Source organism: Dipodomys ordii, unplaced genomic scaffold (assembly GCF_000151885.1).
Source record: "Dipodomys ordii isolate 6190 unplaced genomic scaffold, Dord_2.0 Scaffold90, whole genome shotgun sequence".
NCBI classification, from domain to species: domain Eukaryota; kingdom Metazoa; phylum Chordata; class Mammalia; order Rodentia; family Heteromyidae; genus Dipodomys; species Dipodomys ordii.
This window is the reverse complement of record NW_012267306.1, coordinates 4,027,526-4,038,291: the sequence shown is the minus strand read 5'-3', so window position 1 is coordinate 4,038,291 and position 10,766 is coordinate 4,027,526. Positions and strand designations below refer to the sequence as shown.

Here is a 10,766-nt window from a genome sequence, read left to right as displayed (position 1 = left end):
TTAGTTTTCTACAAGTAGTTAACCAATTTTGCCAGCACCATTTACTGAAGAGGCTGTCTTTCTTCCATTCTATTTTTTTAGCTCCCTTATCGAAGATGAGATGGCTATATGTCTGTGGGCTCATTCCTGGATTTTCAGTTCTATTCCATTGTTCCTGAGGTCTGTTCTTGTGCCAATATCAAGCTGTTTTGATTACTATGACTTTGTAGTAGAGTTTGAAATTTGGTGTTGATATTCCTCCAGCACTGTTCTTTCTGTTAAGGATCATTTTTGCCATTCAGGGTCTTTTATGTACCATATGAATTTTTGGATTGCCTCTTCTATTTCCTTGAAGAATGAGGTTGGAATATTGATAGGTATCACACTGAATTTGTAGATAGCCTTGGGAAGTATTGCCATTTTCACGATGTTGATCCTTCCAATCTAGGAGCATGGGAGTTTTTGCCACTTTCTAAGTTCTGTTTTGATTTCCTTTTTCAGGTTTTTAAAATTTTCGTCATAGAGGTCCTTCACTTCTTTGGTTATGTTAGTTCCTAGGTACTTTATTTTTTGTGGGGCTATTACAAATGGAGTTGCTTTTGTAATTTCAGCCACACTTTTTTCATTGTTGGCACACAGAAAAGTTATTGATTTTTGAGGGTTAATTTTATACCCTGCTACTTTGCCAAAGATTTGAATCAGCTTGAGTAATTTGGGAGTGAAGTCAGTGGGATTCTTTAAATACAAGATCATGTCATCTGCAAAGAGGGAGAGTTTTACTTCTTGCCCTATTTGGATCCCCTTTATGTTTGCATCTTGTCTTATTGCTGTAGCTAGGCATTCTAATACTAAATTGAAGAGAAGTGGAGAGAATGGACATCCTTGTCTTGTTCCTGAGTTAAGAGGAAATGGCTTTAGTTTTTCAACATTAAGTATAATGCTGGCTGTAGGTTTGTCATAAGATCCTCTGTATAGTATCTTTACAATAAAAATATATACAAATAAAAGAAAATAAATATATCATCATTTATATCTCCTCAATTCTTGTATTGTAAAAACTGTAAGGTGTTTTTTACTTAAATGTCAAAATAGTCATTATTCAAAAACCCATTAAATAAATATAGCAAGAAATAATTCTTAATCCTATTTTCACTATGCATCTTTAGTTTATAAGATTCCACCAAAAATTCATGCAGTCCTGGCTGGAGAAAGTAAGAGGGATTTTTTTGTCCTGGCAATTTGATATCTCTCACAGATTATCCATAATATTGGCAACCGTTACCTAGGTTCTCCCAGTAAGTACCACCTCCATACATTCATTGCAATGAATATAGCAATAGTCCTTCAGGACTAGACTTGAGCCCATTCTGATCATTTCACAGGTGTGCCATACTGATTGTGAAATATTTTGAGTAATGTAAATAGAAGTCCCCAGAGAGATCAAAACACATGAATTGATTCTTGCTTAGATGAGCTAATATACACAGTACATGACTGAGACATTGTTATGAAAGAAAGAAAACAAAAGAAATGAAGGAAGGCGCAAAGGAAGGAAGGAAGGAAGAAAGAAGAAAGAGAGAAAGAGAAAGAGAAAGGGGGAGAGAGAGAAGTGGGAGGAATAGAAGGAAGAAAGGAAGGTAAGCATGCAGGAAGGGCTGTGAATCAGTCAGTTTGGCTTCCAGACATGGTTCTACATTAATTACACCTCTTCTGTTTGGAACATTGCTTAGCTCTCTGTGAATCCCACTGTATCTGGAAAGTTGGAGGGATTTTAAAAGTGCTTAAAAGATTTGAGATTTCTAGAAGTCATTTTCCTTCCCTCCAGTTTTAAAATTATATCTTGTGTTGCATCATTGCTGTGTAACAGAGATGCAGTTGGAAAGTGAAGTGTTCTGCAATGGAAAATGAGAAAATGAGAAAGCTTAAGAAAAGTTCAAATGAAAATAAAAGTTTGTGGAGGAAGTAGGAGGGTGGAAATCTCTGCTACATATCTCTTAGGGATTGATACTTTCCAGTACACAAAGATTCCTTTAATAGTATTAGAACATTGTGTTACCTTAAAATGCTAAGGTGTGATTTTCTTCTTTAGTATGCATATACACCATAAGCACCTAAGGAGTTGTGCTCTGAGCCTTGGGGGTTGTGTTACCCAGCTTTTCTCTTTTTAAAAAAATTTATTTTATTGTAAAAGTGATATACAGAGGGGTTACAGCTACATAAGTAATGAGTACATTTCTTTTTGAACTGTGTTATCTCCTCCCTCCTTTTTTCTCCTGCTTTCCCTCCTCCTCACTCTCCTTTCCCCCAAGTTGTAAAATTCATTTCCAACATAGTGTCAAGTAAGTATCCCTTTGTCCCATCATTCCTGTGAGTCCTCTTTCCTTCCCCAAATCAGGAACTTATATTTAAGACAATGTTACGGAAATCAGAAACAGTGACCTCGGGAATAAACCAGGGGTGACAGAAATGAAAGACAAAAGAAACAACTTCAAACAGTACACTAAGGATACAGGTTGACCCTTTGTAATAATGAGATGTACAAGACACTATGTTGAAAATGAACTTTACAACTTTGGAGGGGGAGGGAGGAGTTGGGGAGGTGGGAATGGAAGGGAAGGTAGGGGAAAAACAAAGGAGGGGGGAACAATGCTCAATAGGAAATGTACTGATTACCTTATTCATATAACTATAAGCCCTCTCTACAGTATCTTTACTATATATATATATATATGTATATATGTATATGTATATATATATATATATATACATATGAAAAAAGAAAAAGAAAAGAAAAACAACACAATCACAATAAAAACCTCTTGTTTCCATATCATGGAATTCCTTTCGATTAGCATAATTTATATGGTCATGTGTACATAGCTATTGGACTATTGTGATCCTCTGCTAGCACTATTCTAGGCATATACTAGTTATTACAAATGAGGGAACCATGGAGTCTATGTTTCTTTGGGTCTGGCTTACTTCACTTAATATGATTTTTTCTAAGTCTTTCCCTATTTCCTTATGAACGGGACAATGCTATTCTTTCTATATACACAATGGAAATCTATGCTGCAATCAGCTTTTTCTTACCATAACTAAACATCTGAAAAAGCCAACTTATAAAAGAGGCAAGGTTCAATTTAGCTCATAGTTTTGGAGATATAACCCTATAATTTTGCAAATCCATGGTCTTTTTTTAAGCCTGGAGTTAGAAGACAGTGCATCATAGAGTGTTCACATGCCCTGGAAAATAAGCATATATCACAGCAAGGGTTGGAGAAGAGAGGAAGTGGTAGAGCCTGGGATCTTGTTCCCTTCATAAGCAAACATCCAAATAACTGGAAGGCTTCCCACTAAGACCCACATCTTGACATTTCTCCCATATCTTAAGAGTGCCAAGCTGGAATTCTTAAACTTTTAATAAATGGGCCTTTGGAGGATATTCTAGAGCCAAATTATAACACTTTGTATTTTAATTGAAAAAGAGAAGAACAAATTATTAAAGTAGGTTGATATTAGTACATCAAGATAAGCATAACTTCTAAATGGTAGTGTAAGCTATTGTACAATACAGCAGATTCGACAATTTAGAGGGGAAAAATAGTTTCACATACAAACACCTAGTAATAACATGATAAGAATATAAAACTGTTTGATTCATTTTTAAAAAATCTTAATCCAAAGATAAAAGTGTCAAATCTGTCTTTTTTACTACCAAGTTCGAAATTTGACTTATATCTTCTTGTCACAATTTGAGTGAACAAATGTGTGTGGGTTTTTTCCTTTGAAACTTTTTCATTGGTAATAAACTCTAAATGAGAATTTTATTACTTGTATTCTATTAGAAATTCCCTGGTGCAATTCATTATCTTATTAAGTTTCTTAATAAGCTTATCAATCATGAACACCATCATCCATCAATTGCTGTATGATTCTGACATATGTGGTATGATCTAGAAAGAGCAGTGGTAAAACCTTGAAATCACTTGTGGTCTCTCTTTAAAAAATTAATCACAACATTAACTTGAATTCACAGAATAATATCTTATTTCATGGAGAAGGGATAGCACAAGTGTTTCTCATGAATGCTTTGAAATGTCACCATCTGAATAGTTTGCTGACTACATTTATGATCTTGAATGAATTTACTAGAAATGCAAAATTGATGTAAAAGGAAAATAGGGGGAAAATAGTTCTAAATCAGCATCTAGTAAGCTTCTACAGATCTTCAAAAATAATTAGTGCTATCTAAAGAGACTTTGATTACTGGTAAAGACCCATGCAGATAACACAGTAGGAGAGAGATACACAAGAATTCCCACTCATGAACCAGGCTTAGCCTACAGAGGTGAACACAAAGAAACATGCAACAGGACATTTATGTGGGGCATTTGTTTCTTTGACAGTGTTATTCTTGTTGAGTTTCAAATGCTTTTGCACAAATTTTGATAATCTTGTTATTTGTTTACTTTAACTGATAATATATGGCACTAATAAAAGAAGCAGCATTAAACTTCCCTGAAAATGGTATTGAAACAAATTAGATATGCACTATTATTTGCATGAATTTGGCATAGAATTATCCAATCTAGCCAAGCACCAGTGACTCAGACCTGTAATCTTAGCTACTCAGGAGGTTGAGACCTAAGGATCATGTGATTAAAGCCAGCAGATATGTTAGAGAAGTCCATGAGATTCTTGTCCCAAATAAACTACCATAAAAAGCCACAAGAGGATCTGTAGCTCAAGTGGTAGAGTGCTAGTCTTGAGCAGAAAAGCTCAGGGACAGTGCCCAGGCCCTGAGTTCAAGCACCGAGGACATGCAGAAAAAGAGTAAAGAATTATCTTGTCTATTTAAATACTATTCGGTAGCTAATTTTCTCTCTTCTATTACAAGGAGTCGAATAAGAATGTTTCAACTCCACAGTTTTATTTACTACCAATTTGCTTTATTTAAAAAATCCTTATTTTAAGAAGCTATTTCAGGGTTTCCATGGATTTTACTGAGAAAAAAATTAAAATTTTTGTATGAAATTCAGAAGGTTTTCCACTTTGGTATTTTTCTATTAGTCTTTTAAATCCCAAGTGAAACGTTTTATTAAAATTATGTATATCAGTATGGTTCCATTTTCCAATCCACTGAACCTCCTATGTTTCTACATATGCCTCAACAGATGTCAAAAATAATGTCCTTACAATTTTTAAATGGTCTTTAGTTCTCAGATTTGGGTTAGTTAAAGCTAATCAGTCTTTCTTGTCCCTTGAGTTCTTTTATTTTTCTTCTTTTTATTACCATGTATAGTTTTTTTCAACAGAAAGGTGTAATTATTTTTTGAAAAAAAAAAGAAGACATGCCCCTGTTATTTACTTTCCTGCTTTCAATCTCAGTGCAATTAAATTCTCCTCAGTGTTTACTAGTTCCTGAATTCAATTTAACTGAAGCGGCTACTGATTGGCATCTATGTAAACATCATGGGTGGACACTGAGCAGATCTACCAATGACATGTCCCTTTAGAGTAGGAAGGCTGGAGTCTGCTCCAGGTTATTGCCAATCTGTTTGATTCAGTCTTTGCCTCTGCTAGTCTTTGAATAATTTAGATACATACCTTCCATTAGTAAATGCATAGACTCTTAACAATGAAACTGTAAACATTTGTCTTCTAAGTGAGAGTGTAAACCATTTTTTTAAAAGCTCATGGTCTGGCTATATTCTCTCTCAAGCCTTTCTCTTGATGTGTTCCACTTTGTAGATGTATGCTAACCACCTTGAATTCCTTAGTTTTCTGACCATAAGCATCTCTCTTGTGTCTTTATGCCATTGTTCATTCTATGACTGTTCCCAGAGCATTTTCTTCTGACTCAAAGAGCCTGCTTTCAGCCACCCAACATGGTGTTAAATATTACCTTTTCTGAAATGTTCCTTGACCTTCTTTCTCAGAATGAATTTGAATTTATTTCTCCCACATGTCTTCCCATGCTGAGCTGCAGAGGGACTTCTATTATAACATTACAGTGCATTTCACCTTTTTGTTTCTTTGCTTGATCTCATTCCTAAATTACTTTCCTCCTGTTGACAGTAATCATGTTTTCCATTTCCATCAAACTTTATAAACCTGTATGCAGGAAGTGGTTGAAAATATATCTCCAGAAGGAATATATAAATCTAAAGAGAATACATGAATAATAGCATTTCATTGATAAAATAAAGATAGTATCTGCAGAAAAAGAAAGCCTTTGGAATACTGGCAGATAATTTACCAAGGTTATAGACTTTCCATAAATAATAGTTTTGTTATCTTTCTCACCAATTAAGTGGGGGTGATACATAATAATACAGAGACTTCACATTTAGGTTAAAGCCAATATAAAAATCCCTGTAGCATAATAGGTGCTTATCAAAGCCTTGATTCTCTATCCAGAGAAACTTTAATTATTATTACTTTTTAAAATAAATAAAAGTTTTTGTATCACTTCTCTTAAACAAAATCTAAAGTACATTTGGTTTTTAAAGTGACACCATTGTAAATAATATCTACATACACAATGAGTAAAGTTCTTCACTTATCAAATATCAAATATGCTTAGAGAATATTTCTTGTCTCTATTTTCAAAGATGGCATTTGCTGAGCATTTCATTGCTCCACTGAGACAAATAGTGAGAGAAGATAACTGGAAGGGGAAGTTGTGGAAATTTCCTTCCCCTTTCCCTATTCATACTCTACCTTTCATCTGCTCGAGACTAGCAAATGTGTGGGAGGTGACAAAGGAACCAAACTCTGCAGAAAGGGCTCTTTGCTGGTATTGTTGTTGTGAAAGAAAAAAGGCAACTAAAATATGACTTGCTAAGAGCATGCATCTGGAATATTCCACTATACATTGGAAATGCACTTAGGTCAGATAGAGTTAAATTCAAATTTGATCTTATTCTTTTCAGGTTATTTTTAGCCTACATCATATTACCTAAAACACAAATTAATTAACACATCCTATTGAATAAAAAGAAAATGTCAAGATCTCCTATGATAATTAGTAATTCAGCTTTCTCAACTATCACTTTTCATCCACAATTAATGAGAAAGCCTTTGATTGTTGAAGCTGTCATTTTTTTCTTTTATAAGCTGTAAAACATGTACTAAAACACTTTTTTGATGAACATATTGTCACCTACTATTGTAATGGGACATTGGATTCTTTTTTCAACAAAATGATAAAAAATAAAGTCCCTTGATAAAAGTGTTCTTTGATGTTATGAAAGTGATCAGAATCGCCATCTGCTGACTCTAATTTTGAATGTGATTCATTAATCATATGGAGTAATTATCTTTGGCACTCATCTTTCTCTGAACTCTGACGGGCCAGTCCAAAGGTGAATTTTATCATAAGGTTAGAATATGTAAGATGTTCAATGAAGAATGAGTTCAAGTACCGCCCCCCCAAAAAACCTGCATAAGAGATATAAATTGTAGTGAAGTAAGTTCAGCCCTCTTCTTACGTTATGGCCTATACTCTGATATACACTATTGAATTTATAGTGACCCTTCAGGATCCCCAGTGATGCAAACAGATTATGTGTTGGTGAACACCGAGATTTCCTAGACTTGACCATACTTTACTTACATCTCCAGGTATGCTTTACCTTGAAAACAGGCTCACAAACTAAGTCAAAAGGAGTCCTGTAAATCCAACCTTTCTCTTATATCTGGTTCAATTGTGTTTCTATCTTCTTTCCGTTGTGCACACTGATAGAGGGAGAAAGTACAAGTCAGAACAGGTATGATCTTGACTTGGTACTTGAAAAGTTCTTTTTTTAAAAATATAGGTGAAAACATACAATTAAAACAGAAGTGGAAAATATTTTGAAATATGATTCCGCAAATTAGATGACTATTTCTTGCTTAAAATCTTAGATTAATGATGAAGAAAATAAAATACTATTGATGGAATTAAGAGCCTCTTTCTTCAGTGCTATGAAATTCATGTTAAGTTCAGAAAGCTTCCTAATAGTTTTTTTTCCTTTTAATAGCAACAAAGGGATGCATCTTATTTAACAAGCAAAGAGCATGATTCTGCTTCTAAACATTTTCTTGACTCTAGCCTTAAAATGGATTCCAAACTGAATTTAAATACTTTTAAATGTTTGAGGGTGATTCAATAAAAATATTTGCCTCTGAATTTCTCATTTCCTTAAAGTCTTTACTCTCTTTAAAAGAATGGTGCTATTCCCCCCTCTCCATTTGCTATTTAGATAACAGTGTCATGGCTGCTTCTTTTCCATCTCCCTTAAATCTTCATCCCCATTCTATTTCCAATTCTTGTCTGCTTCATCTCTGAAACACATCTGAGATAATTTTTCCTTCTCCATTCTCTTGATCCTTGGGTCAGTTCTTTCCTTTGCCTTCACTATGCCTTACATGGCAATCACCTTCTAACTGGCATTTTGCTCCATCCTTGCCCATTCTAATTCTACCATAACTGCCACCAACATAATGCTATGAAACACAAGTCTTCTCTTTCTGAAAATACTTTTTAAGTTATCAATGCATTATAGTTAATGCTCTTTGAAGTACATACATTTTCTTATGATATAATTAATTCATTTTTCTAAATTCTTCCTTTGTCCTGGAAGCATTTCTTTCTTTTTATTATTAAGTAGTTGTACAAGGAGTCACTATTTAATAAATCAGTTTATAAATGCAGTATCTTGATCAATGTCACTCCTTTCAATATTTTCCCTCTTCCTACACTCTTCTCTCACTCTTCTTAATTTCGTGGCACACACACTGGATTTCTGACTATATTCTCCACCTCTTCTCCTCTTTATTCATCTACACCTTTCCCCTTCACCCCATCCTATCCCTTTCAAATCCCCTCTTCCTGGTGTTTTATTTTGCTGAACTTTGATTTTGGCTGCCTAAGGAATTACACTCTTTGAAATAACCCTTGAAGCCACCGTATTTCAGTTAATGCATTTGTATACACTTGGTATCACCAAAAGTATTTACTTAGATATTTAAAAGCTAAATCTAGCTTCCATATAGTCTAAACTCATTTTCTACATGTCTTGACTCCTCCACATGAAGCTTCTCGCTCCACACTTTACCCAGCTATCCTCTACTAAAAATAACCCTTTGTAATGTTATAATATGCCTTTTTCTATCCTGAAAATCAAGTCATTCCTTAAGACATGGTTCAAATGTCCTTTTCGGTGGCACATTTACTGTATCTTCCAAGAAAGGCTTATCATGCCCTGCTTGAGTTTCCTCAGTGTTTTGAAGAAATGCTTATCATATCATATGGTACTTAGATTGTTCCTATACTTATTGATTTCTGCAAAAATATTAAAATGGGCCTTATTAACATATTCTATTTCAGTTATTGTCCTGAAAATAAGGTCCCAGAAGCTTCTTAGCATTTTAAGAGGAAACTGATTTTTTTTTTGTGGGTCGTGGGGCTTGAACTCTGGGCCTGGGCACTGTCCCTCAGCTCTTCAGCTCAAGGTGTGCGCTCTACCACTTGAGCCAAAGCGCCACTTCTGGTTTTTTGGTGGTTTATTGGAGGTAAGAGTCTCAAGAGTCTCATGAACATATACTACTTATTGCAAATAAGGGAAACCATGGGACCTATGTTTCTTTGAGCCTGGCTTGACTTTCCTGCCTGTGCTGGCTTTGAACCATAATCCTTAGTTCTCAGCCTCCTGAATAGCTAGAATTACAGGTGTAAGCCACCAGTGCCCAGCTAGGAAATTGAATTTTTATCTTTAATCTCTAAGATGATAACATGCACAAAAAATTTATGAAGGTTGACCAAATAAAAGGTGTGTTCTGTTAATCATTTCATTTTTAATTCAGATTGATATGCTTACACTACCTGAATCTCTAATCAAAATCGGGAGCAAGTTTGAGTTCATACAGACTTGAACTCAAATAAACTGGATACAAAATTCCTCTGCCCACAGTGTGAAACCACGTTAACTGAATGAATTAAGCAAGGGTTTTGGAGATGGCTATGAGTGCCTCATACTTGATTTTACTATTTTCTAGTCCTGTGATCTTGAAACTGTTAACTGGTCAGACTAAGACTCAGTCTTATTGCATCTGAAATGCTGATGAGATTAAGTGATACAGAGAGTAGAAAGAATTCAAGGGGTGGAAGTAGATTCAAACCAAAGATGGTGATCTCAGCTATGCTAAATCTTTAATGATCGCTAACTTTCTGATAGCATTTCATAAATAAGCATCTTCTTTCTTCTAAGACGTATTCAATGAAACGTATAAATGTAAGCATGGAATACTGATAAGGTTAGAAGGTACATAGCTTCTACATAATGATCACTTAAGAGGGAAACATTAAATGTGGGTATAAAATTTCTCTATCCATGTTTCATGGATTCTGTGTTATCCTAGAAAAGATTAAAGAATGAGAAACATCAAGAATATAAACAAAGAGGAAGCAACAATGCTTGATAAGAAATGAACTTGTTATCTTGCCCATGTAATTGTACTCCTCTGTACGATATTTTCACAACAAAAAAAAGAATATAAGAATCAGGAAGAAATGTTCCCATGTGTATTCTTCCTAAAGAACTACTGGAACACTTGTTTAGCACTCAATCCTATCCATTTGTGACATTATTACACCTTTACACAGCCTAGTGACAAGGAGCATACCCATGTGGCATCCATATTGGATAATCATATTGTCTTCATATTGATGGCTTTGAAAACTGGTACTTCCAGTGCAAACTGGGACCTTGAGGAGAACACCTATTTCTGAAAGTCATCAA

The 10,766-nt window shown here is 34.7% G+C and overlaps 1 protein-coding gene across 1 annotated transcript in view; it reads left to right on the top strand.

Moving 5' to 3' along the window:
* Znf804b (zinc finger protein 804B) overlaps positions 1-10,766 on the top strand; it is a 465,037-nt gene that overhangs the window by 325,135 nt on the left and 129,136 nt on the right. The gene's annotated exons all lie outside the window — the stretch shown is intronic.